Source organism: Vombatus ursinus, unplaced genomic scaffold (genome assembly GCF_900497805.2).
Source record: "Vombatus ursinus unplaced genomic scaffold, bare-nosed wombat genome assembly UNPS02014847.1, whole genome shotgun sequence".
In the NCBI taxonomy this organism is placed as follows: domain Eukaryota; kingdom Metazoa; phylum Chordata; class Mammalia; order Diprotodontia; family Vombatidae; genus Vombatus; species Vombatus ursinus.
In genome coordinates this window covers 4,255,057-4,262,670 of record NW_020954625.1, presented here as the reverse complement: position 1 = coordinate 4,262,670, position 7,614 = coordinate 4,255,057, and the positions used below count along the sequence as shown (strand labels likewise).

The following is a 7,614-nucleotide window of genomic DNA, read 5'->3' as shown; positions in this document are numbered from 1 at the left end:
CCTAAAAAAACCAAAAAAACCCAAGCAACAAGCCTCCCCCAAAAACTTTTCCTCTTCCTCCGCCCCCTGCCCTTGGCCGCCTTCAACTCCCTCCTCCTCTTCTCCCCGCTACGTACCATCGCATCTCCCCATCCCCTCTCCCCTCCTTGAGGAGATGGGGACCAGACGAAGAGGCGTAGCAGTACAGACATAAGCCCAGAATGGGCAGGGGTGCAGGGAGGGTACTTCCCCAAGCTCGAGCCAGCCCCTTGGCCTAGCAGAGGTGGGGCGGGCGATCAGCTCAGGGGGCGGGGAGTGAGTGGAGACGCCCCCTCTTCGGCGCTGCCCCCTCCCCCTCCCCAGCACAGCCTGGCTCCCCGGACCCGCCTTCGCTCCTCCTCTCCCTCTCCCCTCCTCGCGCACTGGAGGTGCCCGGGGACTGACCCCTCCCTCCGCTCTCGGTTGCCAGGAGTCCCGGGCGGGCAGGAGGGTGTGATTGGCAGACGAGGCCAGCGGCAGCAGCCAGAGTCTGTCCGCCCGCCCGCCCCCACATCCCCGCCCGTCCGCCCGTCCGCCCGTCTGCCCTCCTGCCTGCCCCAGCCTCTGCCCGCCTGTCTCTTGCGTGCGCGCAGCCCGCGCTCGGTGGAGGAGTCGCGGATAGGACCCTGCTAGCTCCGGCAGAGACTAGAGCCGAGCCGAGGCGCCGAGCGGGCTGCGGGAGCCCGGGAGCAGTTCCCGAGGCGGCGTGCGCTCGCTCGGCGGTGCGCTCTGCTCGGATCCGCTCGGATCCTCTGCGCTCCGCAGGCTAGCTCGCTCCCCGCACGCGGTGCAGCTCCGGCCCGCCAGCCGCCGCCCCATGGAGGGCCCCGGGAAGTGGGCAGGGGCCGGCAGCGTGAGGGGGCCACCCGGGCCGAGCGGTCGCTGCTAACTCCGTGCGGGGAGGCCCGCGCGGAGCGAGATTGCGCCTGGCCGTGCGTCCCACTGTCCGTTCGTTAGTCCATCCAGCCTTCCAACCATCTGTCCATCGGAGGACCTTCGTGCTGCGCGGAGCGGAGCCCATGTGCCCTGGGGCCGCCGACAGGCAGGTAGGGAACACAGCGTGCCGTCTCTCTGCACCCCTCCCCCTAAGCCCAACCCCAGCCCCAGCCCCTCCCCGGCGGGGGTGCCCCAGATGGCTTCGGAAGAGAGTGCATTCCCGGCTCTGCCACCTGGGTGACTGTGGACTAGCCAGTTCCTATTTCCTCCCAGCCTCAGTTTCCCCATTTTAGTGTAATGGAACACCTCCCTGGATGTGGACTGGGATGGGAGCGAGGGGCTGGCCCTCTACTATGAAATTTGGTCATCTGTGTGACTTTGCGTAAACTCCCTTCCCTTTGGACCGAAGTTTCTTCTTCTGTGGAATAAGATGGTGAATCTTGCTCACTGGGGTCTCTCTCAGCTGTAAACCCCGTGTCCCCATTATTTCTTCATTCTCCCTGGTTTTCTTTTTGCAGTATGATGATCCATTGAAGGAAAGTAGGGGAGTTTAGGTTGCAGAAGACTGGGGGGAGGGAATAGATTGAAGAGCACCCTTCAGTCACTGCAAAGGCTCTCCTGGGGAAGAGAGATTGGCCTTGTCCTACTTGGCTCCCGAAGGCAGACCTGGGAGCATTGGGGTGGGGTGGGGGAGGGGTGACAGGCAGACTTTGTTTTGGTATCAGGAAATCTTCGGAACTCCGAGAGCTGGCTTTAAGCGAACCGCGGTGTCTCAAGAGGCAGTGGCTTCCCCATCCTTGGCGGTTTCGTGAAGAGGCAGGATGATCAGCATATTGTAGAATGAGGTTCCTGTGGAGCCAGGGCTCAGGCTAGGTGGCCCACCTCTGCCATTCTGGGCCCAGAAAATCACTGACTGTCAGATCCTGATTTTGGATTAGCAGCGCTCTAAGACCTGGAAACCCTTCTAGGGCCAGGAAGCCATAGGGAGGATACAGCACTGGAATGACCCTTGGAGGCCATCTTCCTTTTTACAAGGGAGGAAGCTGAGGCCCAGAGAAGAAAAAGAACCTTGGTACCCAAAGTTATTAGCTAGTTAGTTGTAGCGTTAAGATTCTGGCCCTAAGCTCCTGGTTCCAAGCCCAGACCTTTTTCCTTTAAAAAAAAATTATGATGAGCTAGAAAATCATCAACATGAACGTTTCCATATAAAAAGGCCAGAAGATTGTCAGTGAAACCTTGCCTCTATTACATACAGCTTCTCCCTTTTGGTACATATTAAATTTAACATGGTAGTATCAACATTGCCCTGCTTATCCTTGCCTGGGTCTCTTTTCCATGATGGCAGGCTCTCTGCCTTTCTGGCTTGCTCCTTTCCCATCATGGGATGGAAGAAGTTGGGGTGCCTTCCTCTGGAAGTGGAAGCAGCATCCTCCCTGCCACAAGTGACTACGAAAGGGCCCCCCAGGGACCAGGATATCTGCTGTTCCATCTGACACCTGGCTTGTCTGGGTTCATGGGATGACGGGATCTGATATTTAGAGCTTGGAGGTCATAGAGTCAGAGCCCTTCATTTAACGGGTGAGGCAACTGAGGCACAGAGAGGTAAGGTCACTCAGCCAAGGACACACAGACCAATAAGTGATCTCAGGTCTTCTTGACTTCAAGCCCTGCCCTCTCTCCCGTAGCTGCCACCCAGCTGGTCTTTCATAGAATCACCTTGTCACACACCCACACCCACCCACACACACACACACACCCCACCCCCCACATGCATACCCCTGCATTTTACACATGAGGAACCTGAAGCCAAGATGAAGAAATGGAAGATCAGATACAAAGGAGCCAAGCCTATATTTCAGCCCACTCTCTCTGGCTGCCACCTCCCACACTAGCTCTTTTCATTGCATCTTCCTGTCTCTTCTTTCCCAGCTCCACCATCCTAAGGTGGCTTGTGGTTTCTCCTTGCCCAAGAGGAATGGTGGAGGACCTGGAAAGGAGAGGGGCCTGAGATACAGAGGGAAAAGCCCCAAACAGGAGTGAGGAGGAGGCCAATGTCCTTGCCCTAGTGCTGAGCGTTCTCTCTCCCCTGGCTCTCCTGTGGTGTTTGGGTGAGGGGCACTGAGGCAGAAGGCAGAGGGGTCAGAAGACTTGTAATTTTGGCTATCCCTTCCCTTTTGGGAAGGCTGTTTTCCATCTCTGAGCCTCAGTTTCCTCATTAGTAATAGCTAATATTTGCGTATGACTTTAAGATTTGCAAAGCATTGGACGTGGTTGTTTGCTATTATCATCATCCCCATTTTGCAGATGAGGAAACTGAAGCAAACAAAGGGAGGTTAGGTGACTTGCCCAGAGACCCTCAGCTAGTCAGTGTTCATGGCTGGATTTGAACTTAGATCTTCCTCACTCCGGGTGCTGTCTGCTGCCCCACCTAGTTGTTTTGATTTTTGAGCATTCACATGGTGTGCTATAGCTGGAAGTGCTCTGTTGACGGGAGCTGTCACCACTAACCTTATTAGGAATGTTGTCAGCAGTGAGTTTTGAGCTCAGTAGAAATGTGAGCTGTGTTTTATTCAGTGCTTTGAAATCTCTCCAGCAGCCTTTGCTCACTTGCCTGGGTCACAGTAAATCTGGATGGCCCTCCAACTCTGGGGGTTCCATTTGGACCGACTTGAAGCTGACTTGGTTCTTTGGGGAAGCCAGGGTTCTGGAGGTTTGGGGCCTGCTGGGGGCAGCAGCTTGAGGGCTACTATCTGGCCAGGCCACAGAATGTGGACCAGTCTTGCGGTCTGCCTTTCTTCTGCTCAGCCGCCAGCTAAGTGCTGTCAAGTCACTGATTGGCTTTGTGCCTTAATCAAGTCACTGTCCTGCTCAGTGCCTCAGTTTCCTCTTCTGTAAAATAACAGGGATGGACCAGATTTCTTTTATGGTCCCTTCCCACCCTAAAACTCTAATCACAGGTGAGTTGGAAGTCTTACTAGCTGTTTGGGCAAGTCCCAAGTTCAGGGCCTTGGTTTCTCTCTCTGTAAAATCTATCTTCTCTCTAAGCTCCAACATCGTAATGATTTTCTGAAACTGTAACTCTGTTCAAAGTTAAGGCTCACACTGCTCTGCTGGGTCTGGTTTGGGCCTATGAACATTAATTAAGCACCTACCTTGTACCAGGCCCTGGGAGAGCCAAGATAAGAGGGAAAGAGGTCCTGTCCTCAAGGAGGTTACATTCTATTGGGGTTTGGAAAGATTCCCAAGTTCCATATGGACTTTGCTGGTCCCCTGTGAGAGGGGAGGCTCTGATGTAGTCATCTGACCTAGGCTTCTCCTCTTCTTGCCACTCTAGAGAGAGGCCTCATATGTCCGGTACTGGTTTTGAAGTGATTCCCCAGAAGAGAGACTTGGGATGGCACTGGGGGTCGATGGAGGCTGGGGGAGGGGCAGGGCTGAAGGCTTGACACTTGGCTGTGGGTTTGAGTTTCTGATGTTTGCGCTTACTCTGGGACTTTTAACTTTGGGGCTCCCTGCTTTTCAACCTAATGGCTGTGTCTTCATTTTCTTCTTCAAAATGGCGACTATGGGATTTTGGGCAAGATCCTGTGTTTCAGCTTTGCCTCTTTTAGCTGGGTATCCATCCTCTGGGCATCCATTCTCTGGGCTTTAGTTTCCCCCATCGGTAAAATGAGGGAGTTGGGCTAGATGACGTTCAGCTTCAACACTAGACTGGAAGCTCCTGGAGGACAGGAACTATCTTTTGCCTTTCTTTGGATCCCCAGCCCTTGGCACAGTGCCTGATACATAGTAGGTATTTTAATAAACGTGTATCGACAGACTAACGTCCTATGATTTATGATCATAATCCTTTCACTCCCTTCCCAAAGGGTGGTTATTGGGGAGGGGCAGGAATCATTTTAGAAATAGGGGTGGCCTGTGTTATTTCATGCTCAGAGCGGGCAAAACTTTTTACTTGGGTGAGTTTCAAGTCAGGTCAGGTCAAACCAACAAATCCTGTCAACTTTTAGGTGTTCAGCCCTGTGTTATACACTGTTTATGTTTGGGTTGTAAACAATCAATCAATGAGTATTTATTTAGCACCTGCTGTGTTCCTGGCACTGTGCTGTGTGCTAGGCATATATACACTAAAATAACACAGTCCCTGCCTCTGAGGAGCCTATACTGAATCAGGAGATCATATATAATATAGGTTTGGCATTTTTTTTTTTTGGAACTGTAACAGTTACAGCCAGTTATGGGCCTCCTCCTAAAGCTGATCAGCACAGAAACTTTGATCTGCTTCCTTTTTTTTTTTTTTGGTGAGGCAATTGGGGTTAAGTGACTTGCCCAGGGTCACACGGCTAGTGAGTGTTATGTGTCTGAGGCCAGATTTGAACTCAGGTCCTCCTGACTCCAAGGCTCGTGCTCTATCCACTGCACCACCCAGCTGCCCCTATCTGCTTCCTTTCTGGGAGCTGGTTTGTGTCTCCTTAGGAAGCCTCCCTGCTTCCCTCCTGGGCCCTCCCATTTTGGTCCCAGTCTTAGAGGGGGCATGCAGTGGGCCCACTCAGAACCCCTGAGCACCAGAGGTCCACCCGCCTCAACTTCCTAGGTAGTGGGGAGTCTGGCCACTTATATAATGGGGTCATCCAGTCACTTCATCCTTAAAAACATTTTTATTGATATTGTCATATCGATATATTGATATTAGTATTTATAATCATTTCTGGGAAATCTCACTTCCCCCCTTACCCAACCTCCTCAGTGAATTCTCTGTGGTAACTAGGAAAAACAGTGAATGTTGGTCACTCCATCTGTCAGATAGGGCTGGTAGCCTTTAGACACCCTGCTTCTCACAGGGCTGTGGTGAGCCAAGTGGTTTGTATACCTTTAAGCCTGGTCGGAATTTCAGTTGGTATCTTTCAGATCAGAGCTTGAAGGGAACTCAGACACTTTTTTACTCAACCTGTTTTTACCGATGAGGAAACTGAGGGCTTGCAGCCGAGGTGTTCTGACTCATACCCCAAGGTTCTTTTCACTCCTTGTGCCTGGGGGTCAGGACATAAACACATCCCCAGTAAATGAGGGGGGGAGAAGGCCAGAATGATGGCGGAGGGAAAAAGACTGACAATGAATGGAATGAGTTCTGATTGTTCCCTTTTCATATGGCCTTGCAGATGGAACCTACCAGCCGGCATAGTAGTCTCAGCTCCAAGCCCAGGCTAGAAACATTTTCTTTCTGGCTTCCCAGGCCAGTATTGGAGGCAGCGAGTGGCCTGTTGGTGACTGCTGGCCGAAGGCAACTTGTTTTATGAGGGCCCTTTGATTTTTTTCAGGGCTAGGGTTCAGCTGCTCAAAGCCTTCCTGTGGCTCCCTTGGGTCTCGGCATTGAGGAGAGATTCTGGGGCAGGTGGTGAGGAAGTCTTCACTTCCTTTCTGAAGAGCTGGCCTTCAATGGGGGTAGGGGGGAAGGCTGGGAAACATTCTTCTAGACAGTTTCCGGTGAGGGCAGACCCACTTGTCTGCGTGCTCCATGCTCCTGTGGAGTGTGTGACTGGCCTCGGTTTCTCTGTGTGGTGGCATTGAGGTGGTGGTTCCAGGCCCTGGTCTTAGAGTGAGAGGTGATTGTGCCTTCGGCCCATGGTCATTCCCCTCCTCACCTCCTGCCCTTAAGTCATTTCCCGCTTTTCAGAAATGTTTTACCAGCTCTGTTCCTGCCCCTCCTTTCCCACCCCAGACCCTGGCCCTGGGCTCAGTCCTGAGACCCAGAGTGGGTTCTTGGCCAGCACCAATGACCAGGAGCCTCCATCTAGAGCTGGCCCCACAGACTAACCATGCAGGCTATGATGTTGCAGCTCTGTGGGTCACACTCAAGTGCTCCTGAGGGTCTTGGGAAAGGTGAGACCTTGTGGGACCTGAGGCAGCTCCAGGCTGTGTCTCCCCACAGAGCTGGCTGCTTGAATAAGCCCAGGGCTGTGGGCCTCAGAGCTGGCAGAGAAGCTGGAGGCTGATTAGTCTGGGCTCTTAATTCCATGGCCTGGGAGCTTGGTTTAAAAAAAATATATATATATATATGTAATATGTATATATACACACATGTACATACATATATACATATATGTATGTGTATATATATATATAAAACTACCTTTCAGTAGAATTTGGTTTCCTTTGTAACCCTATGTACTTTATTTTAAGTATTTTAAAATATCCTTCTGAGAAGATGTTCATAGACTTCACCAGACTGCCAAAGGGATCCATGATATAAAAAAGGTCAAGAACTTCTAGGCCCACTTCCTCATTTTCTAGAGAAGGAAACTGAAGCCAGAGAAGGGAATGACCCACGGCCACCCCTGTAGTCAGGGGCAGAGCCGGGATTTGAATCCACGTCTCCAGACTCCAAATCCAGGGTTTTCTTTCATCTACTACAACAAACAGTTACGCTGTCTCTGAGGCCACAAATTTGTTGCAGTCCTTTCTCCAGGCCCCAGATGGAGATTCCAGGAAAAGGAGGCCATCCCACAAAAATACTCTCCCCACAACCAAAAGGGGAAAAAGTTTCCAGGAATTCCTGCCATGTGGGATAGCAGTGATAACTGAGCAGTGCAGGGAAGAAGCTTGGAGAGAGAGAGTGTGTGTGTGTGTGTGTGTGTGTGTGTGTGTGTGTGTGTGTGTGTG

At 52.1% G+C, this 7,614-nt stretch overlaps 1 protein-coding gene across 1 annotated transcript in view; it reads left to right on the top strand.

Annotated features, from left to right (window-relative positions):
• The first annotated feature begins 891 nt into the window (after positions 1-891).
• PALD1 (phosphatase domain containing paladin 1) overlaps positions 892-7,614 on the top strand; it is a 103,896-nt gene continuing 97,173 nt past the window's right edge. The window contains exon 1 of the mRNA XM_027840647.1: positions 892-1,064. The gene's annotated coding sequence lies outside the window, so the exon portion shown is untranslated. The remainder of the gene's footprint in view (positions 1,065-7,614) is intronic.